The sequence below is a fragment of the Mustela nigripes genome, chromosome 8 (assembly GCF_022355385.1).
Source record: "Mustela nigripes isolate SB6536 chromosome 8, MUSNIG.SB6536, whole genome shotgun sequence".
NCBI classification, from domain to species: domain Eukaryota; kingdom Metazoa; phylum Chordata; class Mammalia; order Carnivora; family Mustelidae; genus Mustela; species Mustela nigripes.
The window spans coordinates 20,999,655-21,023,603 of NC_081564.1; the positions used below are offsets into that span (position 1 = coordinate 20,999,655).

The 23,949-nt window shown below is 37.9% G+C and overlaps 1 protein-coding gene across 4 annotated transcripts in view; it reads right to left on the bottom strand.

Moving 5' to 3' along the window:
- The window catches only part of TTC28 (tetratricopeptide repeat domain 28), a 637,573-nt gene that overhangs the window by 392,300 nt on the left and 221,324 nt on the right, over nucleotides 1-23,949 (bottom strand). The window contains exon 1 of one of the 4 annotated variants that reach the window (XM_059408720.1): nucleotides 11,800-11,911. The exons of the other annotated variants lie outside the window; for them this stretch is intronic. The gene's annotated coding sequence lies outside the window, so the exon portion shown is untranslated. Of the gene's footprint in view, nucleotides 1-11,799; nucleotides 11,912-23,949 lie in introns of those variants that run through there. 4 annotated transcript variants of the gene reach the window in all.

Consider the following 23,949-nt stretch of genomic DNA (forward strand, 5'->3'; position numbering starts at 1 on the left):
GGGCTCGATCCCAGGACCCTGGGATCATGACCTGAGCCAAAGGCAGCGGCTTAACCCACTGAGCCACCCAGGCGCCCCTCCTCTTTCCTCTTTTAATGTTTTTTAGTTTATCTTAACAATACCATTCTTAAAAAAATCTTTTTAAACTTTCATTATTATAGATATATCCTTCATTGTATCTAACTTAACTTTTGTAAACATACAGGGATTTTTCTTTAAAAAAAATTCTGGGATATAATTTCTTCTAATAGTCAAAATATACCCTAAATCTATTACAGGGCTTTGGTCTAGTCTCCAGCCTGAACAAATTCTCTCCACTTTTTTTTTCTTTCTTTTTCCACCCAACATATCTTATCAATTCCTTTTTTAGAATTTTTTTTTAAACTTTCATCGTTATAGTCATATTCCATCCCCTCATCATGTTTACCCTTATTTTTGAATATAGTATGTAGTTTCTTCTAAGAGACCAAAATACACCCAAAATCAAGTGGGTGGCTCATTCTATTCACCAGTCTAATACACACACACACACACACACACACACACATAAAACTTAAAAAGATACATATCTTTTTAAATTTTATTTTAAATTTTTAAAAAATTTCTTTCTACCCCCTTTTTTCTCACCCCGATTTGGTATCTCTTCTGATTTGGTTAGCATACATTTTTTCTGGGATCTTGGCCACCCCGTTAGTATTTTATTCTCTTGTTCATATATTCTTATCTGGATAAAATGACAAGACAGAAAAACTTACCACAAAAAAAGAACAAGAGGCAGTACCAAAGGCTAGGGACTTAATCAATACGGACATTGGTAATATGTCAGATCTAGAGTTCAGAATGACGATTCTCAAGGTGCTACATGGGCTCAGAAAAGGCATGGAAGATATTAGAGAAACCCTTTCTGGAGAAATAAAAGCCCTTTCTGGAGAAAAAAGAAAAAAAAAAAGAACTAAAATCTAACCAAGCTGAAATTTAAAAAGCTATTAATGAGGTGCAGCCAAAAATGGAGGCTCTTACTGCTAGGATAAATGAGGCAGAAGAGAGAATTAGTGATCTAGAAGACCAAATGACGGAGAATAAGGAAGCTGAGCAAAGAGAGACAAACAACTACTGGACCATGAGGGGAGAATTCGAGAGAGAAGTGATACCATAAGATGAAAAAATATTAGAATAATTGGAATTCCAGAAGAAGAAGAGAAAGGTGGGCAGAAGGTATATTGGAGCGAATTATAGTAGAGAATTTCCCTAATATGGCAAAGGGAACAAACATCAAAATCCAGGAGGCACCAAGAACCCGCCCTCAAAATCAATAAAAATGGGTCCACACCCCATCATCTAATAGTAAAACTAACAAGTCTTAGTGACAAAGAGAAAATCCTGAAAGCAGCTTGAAACAAGAAGTCTGTAACTACAATGGTAAAAATATTAGATTGGCAGCAGATTTATCCACAAAGACCTTGCAGGCCAGAAAAAACTGGCATGATCATGATACATTCAGAGCACTAAATGAGAAAAACATGCAGCCAAGAATACTATCTCTAGCTAGGCTATCACTGAAAATAGAAAGAGAGATAAAAAGCTTCCAGGAAAAACAAAAACTAAAAGAATTTGTAAACACCAAAACAGCCCTGAAGAAAATATTGAAAGGGGTCCTCTAAGCAAAAAGAGCCTAAAAGTAGTAGACCAAAAAAGAAAAAGAGACAATATACAGTAACAGTCACCTTACAGGCAATACAATGGCACTATATTAATGGTAATTAATGGTAACTAAATAATAGTTTATTTAAAAGTTTAAAAACTAAAAATAGTTTATTGAAAATAATAGTTTATTGAAAAGTTGGGGCTAAATGCCCCAATTAAATGCCCAATTAAAAGACACAGGGTATCAGAATGCATAAAAAAACAAAACCCATCAATATGCTGTCTACACAAAAGCCATTGTAGATCTAAAGACACCTCCAAATTTAAAGTGAGAGGGTGGAAAACAATTTACCATGCTAATGGAAATCAAAAGAAAGCTAGGGTGGCAATCCTTAAATCAGATAAATTAGATTTTAAGCCAAAGACTATAGGAAGGGATGAGGAAGGACACTATATCATACTCAAAGGGTCTGTCCAACAAGAAGATTTAATAATTTTGAATATCTATGCCCATAACGTGGAAGCAGCCCACTATGTAAACCAATTAATAAAAGCAAAGAAACACATCAACAATAATACAATAATAGTAGGGGACTACACCCTCCTCACCGAAATGGACAGATCATCCAAGTGAAAGATCAACAAGGAAATAAAGGCCTGAGATTACACACTGGACCAGATGGACATCACAGATATATTCAGAACATTCCATCCCAAAGCAACAGAATACACATTCTTCTCTAGTGCACATAGATTCTCCAGAATAGATCACATCCTGGGTCACGAATCAGGTCTTAACTGATATCAAAAGGCTGGGATCATTCCCTGCATATTTTCAGACCACAATGCTCTGAAGCTACAACTAAATCACAAGAGAAAAGTTGGAAAGTACCCAAATACATGGAGGCTATACAGCATCCTACTAAAGAAACAATGGGTCAGCCAGGAAATTAAAGAAGATTTGAAAAAATTCATGGAAACAAATGATAATGAAAACACAACTGTTCAAAACCTGTGGGACACAGCAAAGGCAGTTGTGAGAGGAAAGTATTGTAAGGGCCTATTTAGCCAGAGTGATTCCATCCGGTTGGTTAAACAGTGATTTTGTTGTTTATGCAGTAAAAGTTAAACTGACCCTTCTCCCCCCACCACCAGGGAAACTTACTTAAAAGCAAGTCCTGGAAACCAGTAAAATACGGTCGACCAGTGCCGGCTAACAGAGCCCAAATGCAGGAATGAGTTGGGCCAAGTGGAGACATCCGATCAGTAAAGCACGTATACTGTCTCCCTAGCTGCCAAGGAGTGTGGGTCCTGCCTTTTGGGCACCAATTCTGACCAAGGTGACAGGCTAGTTCAAATAGCCATCATGGGGTGAATTGTAATTCAACTGGCCACCATGTATGGCCAGGCTCAACCACATGGCCTTTGCTCTATAAAAGTTAGTCTGTGAGGCTGGGAGGGGTCGCCCTCTCTGTAAGATTGTTCGTCCTCTCGCCCTGAACAATCGGTTTGATTCTCGATGCTTGGCGCGAAATAAAGCTTTGCTTGACCTTCACTTTGTATTAGTCTCACTCCTTTGATCACTAACCTATCATTGGGGGACCTAACAGTATATAGCGATACAAGCCTTTCTCAAGAAACAAGAAAGGGGGACACCTGGGTGGTTCAGTTGGTTAAGCAGCTGCCTTCGGCTCAGGTCATGATCCTAGCATCCTGGGATCGAGTCCCACATCCGGCTCCTTGCTCAGCAGGGAGCCTGCTTCTCCCTCTGCCTCTGCCTGCCATTCTGTCTGCCTGTGCTCACTCTCTCTCCCTCTTTCTCTCTGATAAATAAATAAAATCTTTAAAAAAAAAAAAAAAAAAGAAACAAGAAAGGTCTCAAGTACACAACCTAACCCTACACCTAAAGGAGCTGGAGAAAGAACAGCAAAGAAAGCCTAAATCCAGCAGAAGAGAAATAATAAAAATCAAGCAGAAATCAATGAAATAGAAACAAACAAACAAACAAAAGCAGTAGAACAAATCAACGATACTAGGAGCTGGTTCTTTGAAAGAATTAATAAGATTGACAAACCCCTGGCAAGACTTATAGAAACAAAAGAGAAAGGACCCAAATAAAATCATGAACAAAAGAGGAGAGATCACAACCAACACCAAAGAAATACAAACAATTATAAGAACATATAATGAGCAACTATACGCCAGCAAATCTGACAATCTGGAAGAAATGGATGCATTCCTAGAGAGGTATAAACCACCAAAACGGAACCAGGAAGAAATAGAAAACCTGAACAGACCCATAGTCAGTAAGGAGATTGACGCAGTCATCAAAATTCTCCCCAAAAACAAGAGCCCAGGGCCAGACAACTTCCCAGGGGAATTCTACCAAACACTTAAAGAAGAACTAATTCCTATTCTCCTGAAACTGTTCCAAAAAATAGAAATGGAAGGAAAACTTCCAAACTCATTTTATGAGGCCAGCATTACCTTGATCCCAAAACCAAAGACTGCATCAAAAAAGAGAATTAGAGACCAATATCCTTGATGAATACAGATGCAAAAATTCTCACCAAACTACTAGCCAATAGGATCCAACAGTACATTAAAAGGATTATTCACTACAACCAAGTGGGATTTATTCCAGGGCTGCAAGGCTGGTTCAACATCCACAAATCAATCAATGTGATACAATACATTAATAAAAGAAAGAACAAGAAACATATGATACTCTCAATAGATGATGAAAAAGCATTTGACAAAGTACAGCATCCTTTCAAAACTCTTCATGGTGTAGGGATAGAGGGTACATTCCTCAATATCATCAAAGCCATCTATAAAAAACCCACAGCGAGTATCATTCTCTATGGAGAAAAACAGAGCTTTTCCACTAAGGTCAGGAACAAGGCAGGGATGTCCATTATCACCACTGCTATTCAACATAGTACTAGAAGTCCTAGCTTCAGCAATCAGACAACAAAAAGAAATTAAAGGCATCCAAATCAAGAAGAGGTCAAACTACCACTCTTTGCAGATGATATGATACTTTGTGTGGAAAACCCAAAAGACTTCACTTCAAATCTGCTAGAACTTGTATAGAAATTCAGTAGTGTCAGTATATAAAATCAATGCACAGAAATCAGTTGCATTTCTATGCACCAACAATAAGACAGAAGAAAGAGAAATTAAGGAGTCGATCCCATTTACAATTGTACACAAAACCATAAGATACCTAGGAATAAACCTAACCAAAGAGTCAAAGGATCTATACTCAGAAAACTATAAAGTACTCATGAAAGAAATTGAGGAAGACACAAAGAAATGGAAAAATGTTCCATGCTCTAGATTGGAAGAACAAATACTGTGAAAATGTCTATGCCACCTAAAGCAATCTACATGTGTAATGCAATTCCCATCAAAATACCATCAATTTTTTTCAAAGAAATGGAGCAAATAATCCTAAAATTTATATGGATCCAGAAAAGACCCCAAATAGGCAGAGGAATGTTGAAAAAGAAAACCAAAGTTGGTGACATCACAATTCCCGACCTCAAGCTCTATTACAAAGCTGTCATCATCAAGTCAGTATGGTACTAGCACAAAAACAGACACATAGGTCAACGGAACAGAACAGAGAGCCCAGAAATAGACCCTCAACTCTATGGTCAACTAATCTTCAACAAAGCAGGAAAGAATGTCCAATGAAAGAAAGACAGTCTCCTCAACAAATCGTGTTGGGAAAATTGGACAGCTATATGCAGAAAAATGAAACTGGACCATTTCCTTACACCACACACAAAAATAGACTCAAAATGATGACGGACCTCAATGTGAGAAAGGAATCCATTAAAATCCTTAAGGAGAACACGGGCAGCAACCTCTTCCACCTCACCGCAGTAGCTTCTTCCTAGAAACATCGCCAAAGGCAAGGCAAACAAGGGCAAAATGAACTATTGAGATTTCATCAAGATCAAAAGATTTTGCATAGCAAAGGAAACAGTCAACAAAAACAAAAGACAACTGGTAGAATGGGAGAAGATATTTGCAAACGACATATCACATAAAGGGCTAGTATCCAAAATCTATAAAGGACTCAGCAAACTCAACACCCAAAGAACAAATATTCTAATCAAGAAATGGGCAGAGGATATGAACACACATTTCTGCAAAGAAGACATCCAGATGGCCAACAGACCCATGAAAAAGTGGTCCACATCACTAGGCATCAAGGAAAAACAAATCAAAAAACTGAGATACCACCTCACGCCAGTCAGAATGGCTAAAATTAACAAGTCAGGAAACAACAGAAGCTGGCGAGGATGCAGAGAAAAGGAAACCCTCTTATACTGTTGGTGGGAATGTAAGCTGGTGCAGCCACTCTGGAAAACAGCATGGAGGTTCTTCAAAAAGTTGAAAATAGAGCCACCCTATAACCCAGCAATTGCACTACTAGTTATTTACCCTAAAGATACAAATGTAGTGATCCGAAGGGGCACGTGCACCTGAACATTTATAGCAGCAATGTCCACAATAGCCAAACTATGGAAAGAACCTAGATGTCCATCAACAGATGAATGGATAAAGAAGATGTGGTGTATATATACAATGGAATACTATGCAGCCATCAAAAGAAAAGAAATCTTGCCATTTGCAATGGCATGGATGGAACTAGAGGGTATTGTGCAGAGCGAAATAAGTCAATCGGAGAAAGACAATTATCATATGATCTCCCTGATATGAGGAAGCAGAGAGGTAAAGTGGGGGGTTTGAGGGGTAGGGAAGGAAAAAAATTAAAGAGGGATCAGGAGGGAGATAAACCATAAGAGACTCTTAATCTTAGAAAATAAACTGAGGGTTGCCGGGGGGGGAGGGAGGTATGGAGAGAGTGGTTGGGTAATGGACATTGGGGAGGGTATGTGCTATGATTAATGCTGTGAAGTGTGTAAGCCTTATGATTCACAGACCTGTACCCCTGAAACAAATAATACATTACACGTTAATTAAAAAAGAAATACATTTAAAAAAAAGAATTGTTTTGGTTCCATTTTACAGGGTAATTTAATGATTTCTTAAAAAAAAATTACAAAGAAGCACATCATCAAAAGAAATAGGAGTCCAAAAGAGGTACATCATATCTCTCTGATGACTAATGAGATTGGAATATTTTTTCCATATATATTAGCAATATTTATCAAGTTATGGCTAATTATCTACTTAAAGAAGAAATATCATTTACACAAGAACTGATGAAATTATATAGTTGTTTAAGGCATTTAACAAAATGCCTATGGTTGCTATTGCAAATCAGGAAGAGCTATAATAAGTACATAGTCAAGGGGGGAAAAAAAAAGCAAGAAATGTGGTCTAATGTATAATCTTTAAAGATTTTTTTTTCTTTATTTATCTGACAGAGATCACAAGTAGGCAGAGAGGCAGGCAGAGAGAGAGGAGGAAGCAGGCTCCCTGCAGAGCAGAGAGCCTGATGCGGGGCTCGATCCCAGGACCCTGGGATCATGACCTGAGCTGAAGGCAGAGGCTTAACCCACTGAGCCACCCAGGTGCCCCTAATATATAATCTTTAAACAGATTCATTGGGGATGTTATGATCTTCACTTGTATTTCTCTTAAAAATAATCATTGGAATTTTTAAAGAGGAAAGAAGAGGAGTGAATGAATAGAAGTATCTCTGATAAGTCCACAAAGCACCAAATGTTATATTCAACGCAAAAATAATAATAATGTAGAGCTCAAGAACATGAAAAGGAAGTGGTCTTCCTCTCACTTTAAATCTGAATGCCTTTTCTGATAAATGGCTTTGATGAGCAGTAAGCAGGGGAAGGAGGGTTATATACAAACGGGCAAACATACATCCTTATGATTCAGAGGAATTCAGAGGGATTCAGAGGTTAATGGTCAAAAGCTGCTTTTGGAACCATGTAATTCAACACCACAAACACATTTTTTTCATATGTAATTTAAAATCTCATATATCTCTAAATTCTTAGTCCATACCTTTTGCCATCCAATAACATTAAATAAGTTTTATCCTTGCCTCTATAAGAGGCTTGAAAGCATTTTAAAACTCAGGAAGCCCTTATTTCATAAATACTAAAAGTCTAATTTTTATTTTAAAATCAATTATATATATATTTTTAAATATATTGTTAACATTAACAACTTCTATCGATGGATAATACAAATTACTTTTATTATCATTTGCTCATTTCCAGTCTTTTTTTTTTTTTTTTTTTTTTTAAAGATTTTATTTATATATTTGACAGAGAGAGATCACAAGTAGGCAGAGAGGCAGGCAGAGAGAGAAGGGGAAGCAGGCTCCCCGCTGAGCAGAGAGCCCGATGCGGGACTCGATCCCAGGACCCTGAGATCATGACCTGAGCCGAAGGCAGTGGCCTAACCCACTGAGCCACCCAGGCGCCCCTGCTCATTTCCAGTCTTCACTCAAAATACCAAAAGCACGGGTCAGTTTTTTTTTTTTTATGAAGAAAATATAGCTATTACATACCATGTATCTGAGATAAAAAAGATTCTAGATTAACAGTCAAAAACTTGAAACTGCTACAGATCCCTGATATTCCTAAAGACCTCTGAATCATTCCAAATCCCCTGCAAAATTCACTAAGATATGACTGAAAATTTTAGATAACCCTTTTCAGACCCTCAATGGTTCTATAAATACTAGACTAAAAGAATTTATGAGGCAATTAAAATAAATTCTGCCATGCAAATAAACTCTGAAGTCCATTAAGGTCCATCATTATAGGAACAACATTAACCTCACCTGTCTGTGCAAAACCAGAGCAAGGCTTCCAAGTGCTGATGATGGCCACTGGATAGCACACAGGCATTGTAAGGAAGAGGAGGATGGAGGACACTGCATAGCAGGGAGGAGGCAGGGGACACTAGCAGTAATGCAAATGTGTATTGTAAAGAGGTTAACATGAGGTTGCTGGGTAGCCAGTTACGCTCTCCTATGAACTTAAGCAACTCACAGGTGACACATGGTCCACTGTGTGCTTTATCAAGATCACAGATTATCACTCTTGGGGATCACTAGAGCCATTTAAACTTGGATGTTGAATGTTACATCTGGAAATGCCAGGCTCTTTGGTATATTTAGCTCATGTAAAAGTAACCTTATGAAATAAGTTGGAAAAATACCTAATAAAATAACTGCATATGAAAAGATGCAATGGAAGGTTGTTCTTGCATTCATTTAACAGATGCTGCATTAAACTTTAGAAAATATGACTAAGGGGCACCTGGGTGGCTCTGTGGGTTAAGTGTCCAACTCTTGATTTCTGTGCAAGTCATGATCTCGGGGTCGTGAGACTGAGCCTGGTGTTCAGCTCTGCACTCAGTATGGAATCTGCTTAAGATTCTCTCCCTCTCTCTCTGCCCCTCCCCCACTGCATGTGCACACTCTCTCAAAAGAGAGAAAAAAAAGTAAGAAAATATGACTAAGACCGAAAGAAATACATTTTCCTGATTATCATTTTTTTAGTACTATTTATATCAAGGAATACAGGAAATTAGGCTCTTACTAGTTACACCCATCATGTTTTACACTCCCACAATAAACAAACAAGTATTAAACAAATGTGTTCTAGTGTTTCACACCTTCCTGTTTCTGCCTATAATGCTGCATAGGTTTTTCTGTCTGAAACAAAACCTTCTGCAAAGGTGGGAAACCTCTATTTCCCTCAAGATTCCATTCAGGGGCACCTGGGTGGCTCAGTGGGTTAAAGCCTCTGCCTTCAGCTCAGGTCATGACCTCAGGGTCCTGGGATTGAGCCCCGAATTGAGCTCTCTGTTCCACAGGGAGCCTGCTTCCTCTTCTCTCTCTCTCTCTCTGCCTGCCTCTCTGTCTACTGGTGATCTCTGTCAAATAAATAAATAAAATCTTAAAAAAATAAATAAATAAATTCCATTCTCAGTGGTCCCATATTTGTAGTATATACTTTCATTAAAATATTTAGAACAGGGGGCACCTGGGTGGCTCAGTGGGTTAAGCCTCTGCCTTCAGCTCAGATCATGATCTCAGGGTCCTGGGATCGAGCTCCATATTGAGCTCTCTGCTCAGCAGGGAGTCTGCTTCCCCCTCTCTCTCTGCCTGCTGCTCTGCCTACTTGTGATCTCTCTCTCTCTCTGTGTGTGTCAAATAAATAAATAAAAATCTTTAAAAAAAAAAAAAACTGAGAACACTGTATTATAATTAGATAGTAATATATGCTTCCCAACTACACCCTGGCAGAAATTTTGCCTTTTTAGGTCATTTTGAAGTATTATATCATTATTCAGGCCATAGTGTAAGTCTAATAACAACTTCCTTTGAATGTAGTCCCAGGAAAAAGCATCTCATACCTAATTCTGTGTTTGTGCCATAGCTGTTTCCAGTAAAGCTCTTTCTCACCACTTGGCTTTGATACGAGGTCATTTCTCACCTCTGGGCTTTACCATACCAAACTATAACCACATTTAGTCAAACATTTAGATCTTTGCTAATTTCCAGTTAGCTCCTATCCATATGTTCCCCTTTCACAAACCTCCTGGATTCGATCAGTTAGGAATGGCTGCTGGCAGCTGTTTGCCATTCAATTTTGCTACCACTAAAGCATGTGAATATTTCATTGTTTAGGCATTGCAGAGACTCTCAGCAAACATTTACTCTGGGTTCTTGGATTAGAAGAACATTTGTGGTAGGCAAAAGGTAAATAATAAACCACAACTCTACTCAACCAGTGACCTAAAAGCCTTTTGACATCTGACTCTATTGCTTACTAAATCATTGTGCGGGATAAACAAAGATCCAACCCTTTGTTTCTACTACAAATTATATTTCAAATACATATTTCTTCAGTTTTTCAGTTTATTTAAAATAAGCTAAAGTAAGTCACAATAGTTCAGTGGCTTGTAAATTAACATAAAAGTATCAAATATGAACTCATCTGTTACAGACTTACTAAATACAGCTGGATGTGTCACTTAATATAAGCTGTCTGGTTTCCTCCAATATAAGCCTATTATACAAATTTCAACTATAATGGAGCAATATCCATGCATCTTCAGTTCTTTGTGACAGAAACAAAAACAAATTCAATATATTCAAAGGCACTTGCTGAATGCCTTGTTATAGTCAGGTGCTGTGCTGGGCACCCAGGAGAAGAGGAGTAAGAACCATCACTGCTCTTTATGGGTTTAAGACGTAGTAGGAGTTAGCGGTATAGACAAGCAATAAGCAATGCACAATTAGCTCACTGAAGACAGAGATAGAGTCTTACTCATCAGCCCCCTTCTTCTGATATGTTGAATGACTGATTCATTATGTTTAACAAACATATGCTGAACGAATGAACTTATCAATCAATTCACTGATCAACTGATCAAACCCCAGTAACTGCCCTAATAAGGATTTAAAACAGTGCAGTGAAAGAAAGAATTAATTCAGCTTGGTGGATCTCAGAGAGCCTCAGAGAGAAGAGGGTGTGAGAGGCCCTGAGGAGTTCAATTTGATAAAACTGAAATGGAATGGGGGACTATGGAGACAGAGTAAGGGAAAATTTTCCTCGCTAACAGAGCCCAGTAGTATTTCCTGTGTTTGTGTCAGAGCTGTTTCCAGTAAAGTCTCACTTGGCCTGGGGTTAGTCAGTTTGTCACTTGGATAGTGACTGTCACCATCTCACTGGCACCAACAGGTGTGTTGCTTCCCTCATCAGAATTCAGTAAGCACTTAGTAAATATTTGCTCAATGAATGAACTAACCTAGGGGGAATAGAGGAAAACAACAGCAAAATCTTCCTTTTGTTCTCTTCAGTACAGCTGAGGACGGTTCCAACAATACCAAAGTTTAAAAAAATACCAAAGTTAAAAAAAAAAAAAAAAAACTGGGGCATCTGGGTGGCTCAGTGGGTTAAAGCCTCTGCCTTCAGCTCAGGTCATGATCCCAGGGTCCTTGGATCGAGCCCCACATTAGGCTCTCTGCTCAGCGGGAAGCCCACTTCCTCCTCTCTCTCTCTCTCTGCCTGTCTCTCCACCTACTTGAGATCTCTGTCTGTCAAATAAATAAAGTCTTAAAAAAAAAAAAAAACCTAAGCAAAAACCATTATTAACTAATATAATTAAATATAAAGTCTTACTTACACAGTCAGTTTTCTGAATCCATCTTCATGCAGTTAGTTGGCTGTCCCCAGGAATCTCTAATCTAAAACAGTCACATTCTAACCCCAAAGGGTCTCTACAATTTCCCAGGTGTCTTTCTGATTCCTAAGGCTGCTGTGATGGAAGGGGACCACTGAGTTCTGCACCAAGCAAGAGCTAACTAGAATATTTTGACAAGACTTAGAGCATGCTCCACCCGCTCAGTTCCTGTTCTTATCTAAGCTATTCGGCAAGAGTAGACAGACTCAAGGGCCCTCCTCCTGATCTCCTCCTAATCAAGTTCAGAAATGCCCTTTCATCGAGGAGAGCTCAAAAAGAATACAAACACTCCAGGGGCACCTGGGTGGCTCAGTGGGTTAAGCCTCTGCCTTCGGCTCAGGTCATGATCTCAGGGTCCTGGGATCGAGCCCCACATTGGGCTCTCTGCTCAGTGGGGAGCCTGTTTCCCCTTCTCTCTCTGCCTGCTGCTCTGCCTACTTGTGCCATCTTTCTCTGTGTGTCAAATAAATAAATACATTAAAAAAAAAGAAGAAGAAGAAAAGCACTCCATCAAAAACAAACAAAAAAGTAACCAAACAACTGAACAATTCATAGCTTTACTGGAGACTTAATTACCACAGTTCACACCATCACAGGCAGCATCAAACTTAAGAGATTCTTTCCATACCACCTCAAACTTACCTACCCTTAAAAAATCAGGAAGGAGAAAATGTTTTCCCAGTTGTGAAATTTACTAAAGGAATGAAGCAGCTCTCTTATCTAACTTTACATTGTTAAAAATTTTTAGTCCTTTAATAACAAAGTGAAAGCCTCATAATATTTTTCAGGAAAAAAAGTAGGAAAATGTTTTAAGTACTGTAAAAATTAAATGTGAGAAAAATACTTTGGCACTTAGCAATATTTTCTTATCTCTAGGGAAATGTTAAATCCAGGAACCTGATAAATGGATTTCACTATGTCACATTTTAATAACAGTTTGTAGCCTTTACAAGAATTTTTTAACCTTTCTGCTGCTACCAATATTTTTCTATTACATCCCTATATTTCTATAGCCTTCTCATTTTATTCTTTCTTTTGCCTTTTTTCTTATTTCCTTCTAATTAAGTTCAGCCCATAAGAAAAAAATATTTCCATATTGGTTATGTGTATTAATTCTTTCATCTAACCCAAAAACAAAGATATATTAAGAAACAAAGCAATTCCCGAGACAGTCTCTTTAATAAATAATGCTGGGAAAACTAGACAGCTACATACAAAAGAATGAAACTGGACCACTTTCTAACACCATAAACAAAAATAAACTCAAATAGAATAAAGACCTAAATGTGGGACCTAAAACCATTAAAATCCTAGAAGAGAACACAGGAAGTAATTTCTCTACACTGGTCATTGGAAGAGATTTCTAGACATGTTTCCTAAGGCGAGGGAAACGCAAAATTAAACTATTGGGACTACATCAAAATAAAAAGCTTTTGCACAGCAAAGGAAAACTGTTAACAGAACAATAATGCTACCCATGGAATGGGAGAAGATATTTACAAATATGTATCTGACAAGGGGTTAATATCCAAAATACATAAAGAACTTATATAACTCAACACCAAAAAAAATAATCAGATTAAAAAATGGGCAGAGGACCTGAATAGACATTTTTCCAAAGGCAGTACTCATTTTATTAAGAATCCAACTGCGAAAACTAATCTAATTTTAAGTGAATACACAGGAAATGCATACTTATCTTCTAGAAGTATTAAAAAGAAATCAAACTATGATATGATAACATGGAAATAATAAATGAAATCAAAATGTGCTGAACCCTTTTAAAATTAGTTTGCTTTTTGGTGCCTGGATGACTCAGTTGGTTAAGCGACTGCCTTGGGCTCAGGTCATGATCCTAGAGTCCCGGGATTGAGTCCTGCATCAGGCTCCCTGATCAGCAGGGAGTCTGCTTCTCCCTCTGACCCTCTCCCTTCTCATGCTCTCTCTCTCAAGTAAATGAATTAAATTAAATTAAAATAAATTAGTTTACTTTTGAAAATCACTGTAATAAAAATGAAAGAATAAGTGTTAAGGAAGTCTTTATTCTAGAAATACACACCAGTTATTAACCTAGACAACTTCCATACATAGTTCAATGCTTAGCTCACCTCACCTCCTACTCCTCCTTTCTCCAGCTTTTCAATGTTCCCATAGCACCCCATATGTGGTACTGTTGTTATCACATTGTATTACAATAATTTATTTTCTCTTCTGACTTCCTGTCTAGACTGTAAGCTTCTTGAGAATGGGGATCATGTTATATCTGTATCTGTACTCCCAATGTCTAACACTTCATAAATTATTAGAGTGCTTATAGTTAGTAAATTAGTTGGTTCTCTCAAATTCAGTAATTACTAACTTACTGAGCAAACATTCATAAGGATAAACTGAACTATCCCAAATTTTGAGATAATGGAGTTACTATTAAGCACTACTCATTTTTCCTCCTCGTTATGAAATAAATAGTCAGCATCTGACACATAATGGGTCCTCAACAAATGCATATTGAAATAATTATTCAATCAGTTAACCCAAGTTTGACTACAAGCTTAGTTCTTAGTAGAAAGGGCAGGACATTTCAAAATCAAAGAACAACTCGAGTCACTTGTGGCTTTTGCCTCTCTCTAGCTCTGCCTGATCCTACCTACAAGCTTACAAGCTGCTATACTCGAGCATGACTTCTGATTACTAAGTATTGTAACTGACATCGGGGGAGACAGAAATTTTAACACCAAGTCCCCAGTCTCAACTCCATGCAGCCAAAAGAATTCCTGTATAATGTGAAGAAATAGGTGCTAATTGAAAACTCAGAATTGTTTAAGCCACTCTACCAGCTCTGAAAACTGAAACCACTTATTTTTGTAGACAATCTCAGCCTAACAAAGAGTTAGCTTTCCATACTTAGTACTTTTGTCACCTGTGGAGACATATGTCCATCATTTCTGTTTCAATCTTCTTTCCAATTAATTATATTCTAGTATAAACCCATTCTTCCCACTCCAATTTTGTCTTAACTACATACAAGTTACCTTTCCAGACAGTATAATTAAATACTTAAAAATAAAAAGTAGTCAGAATGCTGTCTTCTTAAAAATGCTGAGACACAGCATTCCTTTTAAGCCATAGTAATTACCCATCAGCCTAAAGGCCATCTAAATTTTAAAATCTTCAGGGAATAACATGACAGGTGAATGCTCCAAGCACAAGTTAAAGACTCTTTTCACCATCCAAACTATGGCTTCTTTGGGAGTTATTCTCCTGGTAGAGATGTACTACTATTCTTTCAAAATTTGCTTAGGATGGACTTGTAAGTTCTCTCCAACAAGAGCTTTGGAATATGATATTTTAAAAGTGAAGGCTGCATTTAACAGAAATTCACACAGAAGCGTGAATTAAAGGGGTAATTTCAGATGCAGTGAAAAGCTGTAATGTCCATTCAAAGTAATGAAGGCACACAGCATTAATCTCCTAAAAAGATTCAAATGCTATGAGTAGAGCAATTCTATTTCTTAGTAGGAACAAATTAAGATGATTTCCCTTACAGAAATTGCCATAATTACAAGTAATTATCTTGTACTCTCTAAATTTACCACCATAGCACATTCTGCAAATATTCCCTTCAAGGACTTTATTTGGAAATACAGGAGAGATTTGTTGCTTTGTGAATTGTGCTACAGACCTCAAACTGATTGTTTAACAGTACTACATAATATGTGTAGTAAAGAGATGACATTCTGAAGTTGGAAGTGCTTGGAATTCCAAATTTATGATATTCCTATCATCAGGTAACTAACACTACTCAAGGGAGTACAAACAAAATGAGAATGGCAAACATTCAAAGATAAAGTTGAGTCAAATGTGGACTTATGCAGAAACAATGAAGAGAATCATTCTGATATGCATAGGGCAATCATGAAAAACATATAAACAGCTGCTGTAGTATTTATAAAAATCCTTGCAGAGTCAAATAAAATTCCATCACTTGCAACCTACTCAGTTTTTCATTTTCCTTTAATAAGAACGTGTGAGAAAAATCAGTTACTCACCAAGCATTAGGAGGAGAATAAGCATGTGAAAACTTAATTTCACCATCTTTGGGGCCAATTACTGTCCGGATTTCAGCTGGCATTTGAAGCTTATCCTCCAGCCAAACTAGGATTCCTCACCATGTTGTAAAAACATGCTCAGAGTTTGTCTTTCCCTCCGTTATTCTCACTGCCTGAAATGGCCTCCTCATCTCCATCTGGGAAAAATCAGCCCACCAAGTCTAGGTGAAATGCCACTCTACCAGGCAGACTCTCTTGGTCTATGAACTTCTATCCCAAACTCCAAATCCTTCCCCTTCTTTTACCAACTCAGCTGTGACATCTCTTTTTATGGACTCTCGCTGGTGATTACTAAACACACACCGCTCCACAGTTCAGGTATTTTTGCACTGGCCTCACCCTTCCTTCCACAGCAAATGTATTTTATTTATATCTGCATCTCCAACAGCTTTAGTAAATGCTTAATCACTTAGTTCATTTAAAAGAAATTTGGGCTTTAAAATTATTCTTATCTTTCAAATGATGAGCATATATCACTGGGGCGCCTGGGTGGCTCAGTGGGTTAAGCCTCTGCCTTCAGCTTGCGTCATGATCCCAGGGTCCTGGGATCAAGCCCTGCACTGGGCTCTCTGTGCAGCAGGGAGCCTGCTTCCTACCCCCTCTCTGCCTGTTTTTGCCTATGTGTGATCTCTGTCAAATAAATAGATAAAAATCTTTAAAAAATAAAATAAAATGAAAGTATATATCATTGAAACAATCTCTGAAATGGCTACAGAATCCATTAAGAAATTCTAAACATTTTAAACACTGAACAACTATCTGGTCCTACTTACCCAAATTTTGTACATTTTTATATCAGTGTTTAAAACTCATTCATGATGAGATTATATAAACTTTGTGCCAATTAATCTTTCCTGATAAGCAATATAAGTGTTGCTTATGTAATAACATAGTCAATGACCTATAACTGAAAATCCTTCCTTCCTTTAACTGGTATCTCTCTTTTTTTTTTTTTAAAGATTTTATTTATTTATTTATATGACAGAGAGAGGCAGAGAGGCAGGTGGGGGGCGGGGGCAGCAGGCTCCCTGCTGATCAGAGAGCCCGATGCTGGGCTCTATCCCAGGACCTTGGGATCATGACCTGAGCCAAAGGCAGAGGCTAAACTCACTGCACCACCCAGGTGCCCCTTGACTGGTATCTCTTAAAGTTAGAATTTTTCTGTTTAAATTTTTCAGAGATGAAGAAATTGAGTTACTTTCTCCACATTTTTATCCTCTTTTAATCTTCTGTCAGCAGAATAGTCTACAGATTTATAATTTAAATTATATAAATGTATAATTTAAAAATTAGCTTTAGGAATTTTACATTCTTGTTCATTCTTAAGTCTGTACAATGCAATGCAAAGATCTGTTATGTATCCACTTTAAAAAATAAAACAGTTCTGTTCAAATTAACACAGACAATTTACCCACAGTTACACTTATTTACTGAATACACTGGTTTCCATAATAACCCAGTTCTTCTAAATTGTTTGTTTCGTGACCACCATAAAAGGGATAGCATTTATATTGTTCATTAAAATTTCTCAAGAACTGGGACGCCTGGGTGGCTCAGTTGGTTAAGCAGCTGCCTTCGGCTCAGGTCATGATCCCAGTGTCCTGGGATCGAGTCCCACATCGGGCTCCTTGCTCCGCAGGGAGCCTGCTTCTCCCTCTGCCTCTGCCTTCCACTCTGTCTGCCTGTGCTCGCTCTCACTCTCTCTCTCTCTGACAAATAAACAAATAAAATCTTTAAAAAAAAAAAAAATTTCTCAAGAACCATAGCTGTCATCAGAAATAATTAGAACAGAGACAAGTACATCCTGATATGATTTACTTACCAGTGAGGTCTATTTCATATTTGTGTAAACCTACATAGACCATTTACTTTTCTGAGACATTATTTGATCTTTATTGATAATACTCATTAATTTTTCTTCCCTTACTCTTGGTCCTTTTGTATCCACTACTCTGACCTAGAACTGGCCCTCCCTTGAAATTATGAAGTATGTGAAGTTTGTGGCCAATATCCTCTATTTTCACTCTCAACTGTCCTCCTAAATCACAGACTCCTTGTTAGAAGGAGGAGGAGGGTCAATATTCTCCAGACCAAGAAGGCACTTTAAGACCAAAAACCAAAGCAAACCACCCCATAGGTGTAGAAAGAGTTTTATTCAGGGCAACTTACTGACAGGGGGCATCTGGCAGATGGATGATCCAGGTGGTAGACAACCATTCTCTGCCCCAGCCTCCACCGCATTCTCTGCCCTGTTCAGACCTTAAGCCATAGCTTTTATAAAGCTAGGGCACAGAGGTGAAGTCCCAGGGGAGTTATCTCAAGTGGCACATCTATTCACCAGAGGACCTCTACTAGTTGTCTAAAGTGGAGTCTCTGTGTGCCACTTTAAAAGAAGATCTGAACAAGCCTTCCTACATTCTAGTCAAGGCATACATGAACTTCCAGGGGCCTGGAACAGGGAGCAATGAGGCAGGTCATTGCACTGGCAGGAATAAGATGGAGAGCCAAAGATGGAGTCAGTGTTTCAGAACTCCTAGCCCCCTTAATGCTGCTTCTTGGCTACACATGGTCCCCATCAAAGTGACCCCATCCTCCACCACAACGCAGGCCTCTCAGTGACTAAGGAAGGTCCTCGTGACTCAAGAATCTCTCCCTACCAGCTATGACAAGAGGGTATTTATACTTATTTCAGGGGAGGAGAATGGAAGCATGGGTGAGCCTGGTGATGGGTAATAAGGAGAACACATTTTGCAACGAGCACTGGATGTTATATGCAAACAATGAATCATGGAACACTACATCAAAAACTAATGAAGTACTGTGTGGTGACTAATGTAACATTTTTTTTTTTTAAAGGTCTTTATACCATTCCTGAATGTCTTGCTAAGCAACAGCAAAACTAACAAATTGCAGGATGCATGGGTGGCTTAGTTGGTTAAGCAGCTGCCTTCAGCTCAGGTCATGATCCCAGGGTCCTGGGATTGAGTCCCACATCGGGCTCCTTACTCAGCAGGGAGTCTACTTCTCCCTCTGTCTGCCTCTCCCCCTGCTTGTGCTCTCTCTCTGTCTCTCTCTCTGACAAATAAATTAAAGTATTTTTTAAAAAGCTATTAAACAGCAAACAAATGCTACTATCATATTTGCATTTTACTCTAGCTTTTTAAAGCATGAGCACAAAGGACAATCTTAGGAAAATAAGTCACAGAAGAGGTATCTGAAAGCAAAAGATTTCTTGTGTCTTTGAACTATACCATCCATGTAAGTGGTTTCTTTTTTTTTTTTTTTCTTACAAACAAGACCAACCCTATTCCAAATTACTAGAGAAGTAGAAGCAATACACTCCAGTAGATATGGTCTCTCCTTGGAATACCCAGATTTAAGCCAGCCTCAGAATAGCTACATGATTCTGAGGGGGCCAGTTTACCCTTCCAGTTGGTGCTCTGCTTCCTAATCTGTAATCTAAGTGCCCCTTAAGGTGCTTTCATTTCTAAAAATGTCTTAGTCTCAGTATCATAAATACTGTCTAGCAAGAGCCTAAGCTAAAGCCAAAGAAGTTGTTTAAAATAAGTAATGTTTGTGTCACTATAAAAATAATATTTGTATCAATTAATATGTAACTAATTAATATTAAAATAAATCCCACATTCTTTGGTCATTTCTTCTCAAAGGCAATCACATACACTCCCTAAGGATATGCAATTCTACCTTCATATGAGCCACTGCTATTAGTTTCTTCTGCCATAGTCTTTTACTGTGTGTATATATTTGAACAAGCTATTTTTTAAAATACCAAGCCAGATATACCAAAGCAAAGACAGAGACGAGAAAACTATAGTGTTATTTATCAAATTACTCAAATGTTTTCAATTCCTTTGGCCGTGCATCCTCAAATATATCTAACTCTCGGTCATCAACAGCATAATAAATACCTCACTTATCAAAAGGTCACTGATTTAACCACCTCAACTATTTAAAACACAGCCTAAAGCCAGAAAGTCTGAAAACAAAAAACAAAAAACCTCTATGCCAACAAAATAGAAAGCCACGGTTCATACTCTATAAAGTTCACACACTCATAAGAGAAACCTTCATTCACAGTACTTACTTTCATCTTAATCACAGTAAGACTCAGTTAGCTGGGTTTCCTAACCACCACAGACAGGAAACAGATACACACAACAGAACTGCAAGAGGTAGGCACATGACAGCAGCATTACTTTGGGCAACATAGAAAGAAAGAAAAACACTGTACAAAGAAGATATAAAAGTATTTTAAAAGAAACAAAGAGCCCTCGGGTAATTCAGTATAGGAGCAAATAATTCTATACTCCTTAAAAGCTTCAGTAGTATTGCTATATTATAGCAAAGTAGAATAATTCATGTCTGTGATTAATATCCTAAGTAACCAAGAGAAGTTTAAATCACACTTAGTACCTTCTGTTTAAGAAGGCAGAAAATGTGTTAACATATTTTAGAAAATTTCACATCAAAAAATGATTGAAATTTAACAATGGCTGGCAGTTAATGAATTAAGTTTGAGTTAACAAGAAATTCACAAGAACACCATAGACAAATTAAATATTACTGTAGTAATTTTTCATGGGAACCGTAGTGACTTTGAAATTAATTCATAATTAATCCCCCAAACACATTTTAGTATTAATTTCAATATTTATCAGCACCATTCCTAACCCCCAAGTATTAATTGAACCATACTAAATTTCCATTTCTTTAGGTAAAAGATGATCAAACATCAGCAATTTCACACAGTTCAACCTAAAATCTTTACCAAAATTAAGTAAAACAAAGTGGTTTGCATTTTATCTATTCTTTCTCAAGCCCACCCTCTATTGGAAAAAAACTATTTATTAAAGTAATGAAGACCCAAAACTCAATCAAAATGAATATGAGTCCACAATCACTCATTATGACATCTTCTCTCTACTCTTCAAAAACAACAATCTTATTTATGCTTGATAATCTCAATTCCACAAACACAACTCCAAAAAGATCTCCTAAGTCTGGGCTTAAACACTATAGTTTTTCACAGATACCACAACTGAGCGTAATCCTGAAATGTGTGCATGTATACTTGCTGTGCTCATTTATAAATGTTAAAAATATAAAATATGCTTAACAACTGATTGTCAGAGAAGTGAAGTAGTGATCCAGATAAATATAATGGACACTCACAGTTTTTAGTTACATAAAACAAGTTGGCATTCGGTCTGTTTTCAGATTCAAAATGTTGTTTTTTGATTTTCCTTAAAACAAACACACACATTGGACAAACTAAAATAAAAAATCATTTGTCAATGGAAAAGAAACCCATTATCTAATCTAGTCAGTGTTGGTATGACAATATGGGATACAACAAAGTTATCCCAGAGTGTGCAACCAAGTTTCCTTATGAGTTTCTTCCTTCCTTACCCCCAGCTATTATCTTTCTAGGTTCAAGTGTATGTATATTGCATGTCGAGAGAGTACATACCCAAACACAGTGAGTCCCCACAATGACCTCTAGGCTCCCAATTCTACTTTGACCCTATTCTAAATGTTAACTGCTCTCTAACAGAATTGCCTCAAAATCTGTGCCTCTACAAGTCTCAGTCCCTGACATGATAGAAATCCAAAATATTAAAGCCCACAATTAAATAATGCTAGAAATATGGGTGCATTCATGAATGGACATTTACTTACATAATCAGAAATAAGCTAGAGAAATTTATTTCAGTCCTTTAAAAATCCAAACTGAGGAGCGCCTGGGTGGCTCAGTGGGTTAAGCCTCTGCCTTCGGCTCAGGTCATGATCTCAGGGTCCTGGGGATCGAGCCCCGCATCGGGCTCTCTTCTCAGTGGGGAGACTGTTTCACCCTCTCTCTCTGCCTGCCTCTCTGCCTACTTGTGACCTCTCTCTCTCTGTGTCAAATAGATAAACAAATAAAAATCTTTAAAAAATAAAAAATGAAAGTCCAAACTAAGAGACATCTACCAGCAAAAAGCTGATGGGCAGCTTTGACAATTGCCATCAAGCCAATTTCGTGTATTTTCTAGAATGCTAAATTTATTACAAAGAAGATATAAGCCAAAGGACACAATTTTCTGGTTTTTCTTAAAATATATGCTAAAAGCACAGACTACTCAAAACAATGAAGACAACATTCTAACACAATAAATAACAAAGGACTCAATCAAATGAGAATACTCCTTTTAGCTACAAAAAACAAAAAGGGAAGGGGGCACTAACAAGAAAGTTCAGGACAAAAGATTCATGTAAATCCTGAAAATGTCAGTTAAATGATATAATTTTTATAGCTTTCAAAAACACTACAGGGTTTTAACATATCAATAAAAGCAAATTTTAAAGCTGAGACATACATTGTTATTAATATTTTAATGAATTCACTGTGGAAGCAAAAGCTGACAGAGCCGGCCACGACTTCAGGTTTTTTCTTGCTTCCACAGTGTTTTCCACAGCATGTCATCACTGTAACTGACTGGCAAAATGAAGGTGGCTGCTGGCGCCCTTTTTTGAGGTTGGGCCAATTAAACTGTAGCCTCTCACACCAGCAATGTTTACTGGCTAGCTCCTGAACACTAAAGGTGCCAAATCAGATTTTCTCATTGCTGACTTCCTTCACTTCTTATCAAGTCTATCAACCATTCCCAGCTTCTCGAATGTTCCTGGAAGTAGTTTTCTATAGATGACCATTCCTTACCAATCTTACAGAATCAAAAATATTTCAGGTAAAAGGAAACAAAGATTTACTCCAGGGGTTTTACAACTTTGGTGTTGCTGTACTGATGTGTTACAAATAACTGTTAGTCCCCCCCCTTTTTTCTCAATCAAGGGGAAGTTCATATAATACAAAATTAACCATTTTAAACTATACGATACCACTACACTCAGTACATTCACAATATTGTGCAACACTACCTCATCACTTGGACTTTATTTTTAATAGGTGCATAGTTAAGAATACCCCTTTAACAAATCACCCTCACTCATAGTCCATATGGTGTTCTAAGAGGGTGAGAAATGGGTAGAGATAAACTTGCAAGTTGGGCATCTCCAGTAACTGGCAAGTCGAAGAATCTTGCCAACTGGTTGAAGATCATTGACCAGGGGCGCCTCGGTAGCTCAGTGCGTTAAGCCTCTGCCTTCGGCTCAGGTCATGGTCTCAGGGTCCTGGGATCAAGTGCAGCATCGGAGCCTCTGCTCAGCAGGGAGCCTGCTTCCCCCTCTCTCTCTGTCTGCCTCTCTGCCTACTTGTGATCTCTCTCTCTCTGTGTCAAAAAAAATATTTAAAATCTTAAAAGAAGAAGAAGAAGATCGTTGACCATCTTGTCCAATAAACACATTACATTTTTTCAAAGATTCGCTCATTCAATTCCTACTCTGTGCCTATGCCTTCGAAAACTTACACAGGTAGAGACAGACACACTGACAGTTATAGTACAGGGCTATGACTGTAGCCCATACAAGTATAGTCAAAGGAGGGTGCGGCCAACTATGCACAGCAATGATAGAAGGATTCACTAAGAAGAAGAAGACTGAGTTAGCTCTTAAGGGTAGGACCAGTGGCAAAAGGAAGGCAAGTTAAGGAGAGGACAAGGAAAAGGTACTCTAGGCCAAGGAAAGAGTAAATGCAAAAGCACAGGCGCCTGGTGAGCCACGGCCAGCTTCACTGTAGGATAGAGTCATACTCACAGGAAAAACCTGGTAAGCACATTTTATGTGTGAGGCACTCCTTGTACACATTTACATTGTATCCTCTAAGCCACACAAAGAGCTAGGTGCCATTCACCTTTCAGTAGAGAGGACATGAGAAGCACAGAGAGGGTAAGTAATGGCTATACAGTTACTAAGCCAGCTGAGCTATAATTCAAACACAGGCAGTCTAGCTGCAGAGCCCATCTCTTCATCACTATACAATCTACACCACATTTTTCTTTTTTCTTCTTCTAATAAAACCAACCACCTAAGG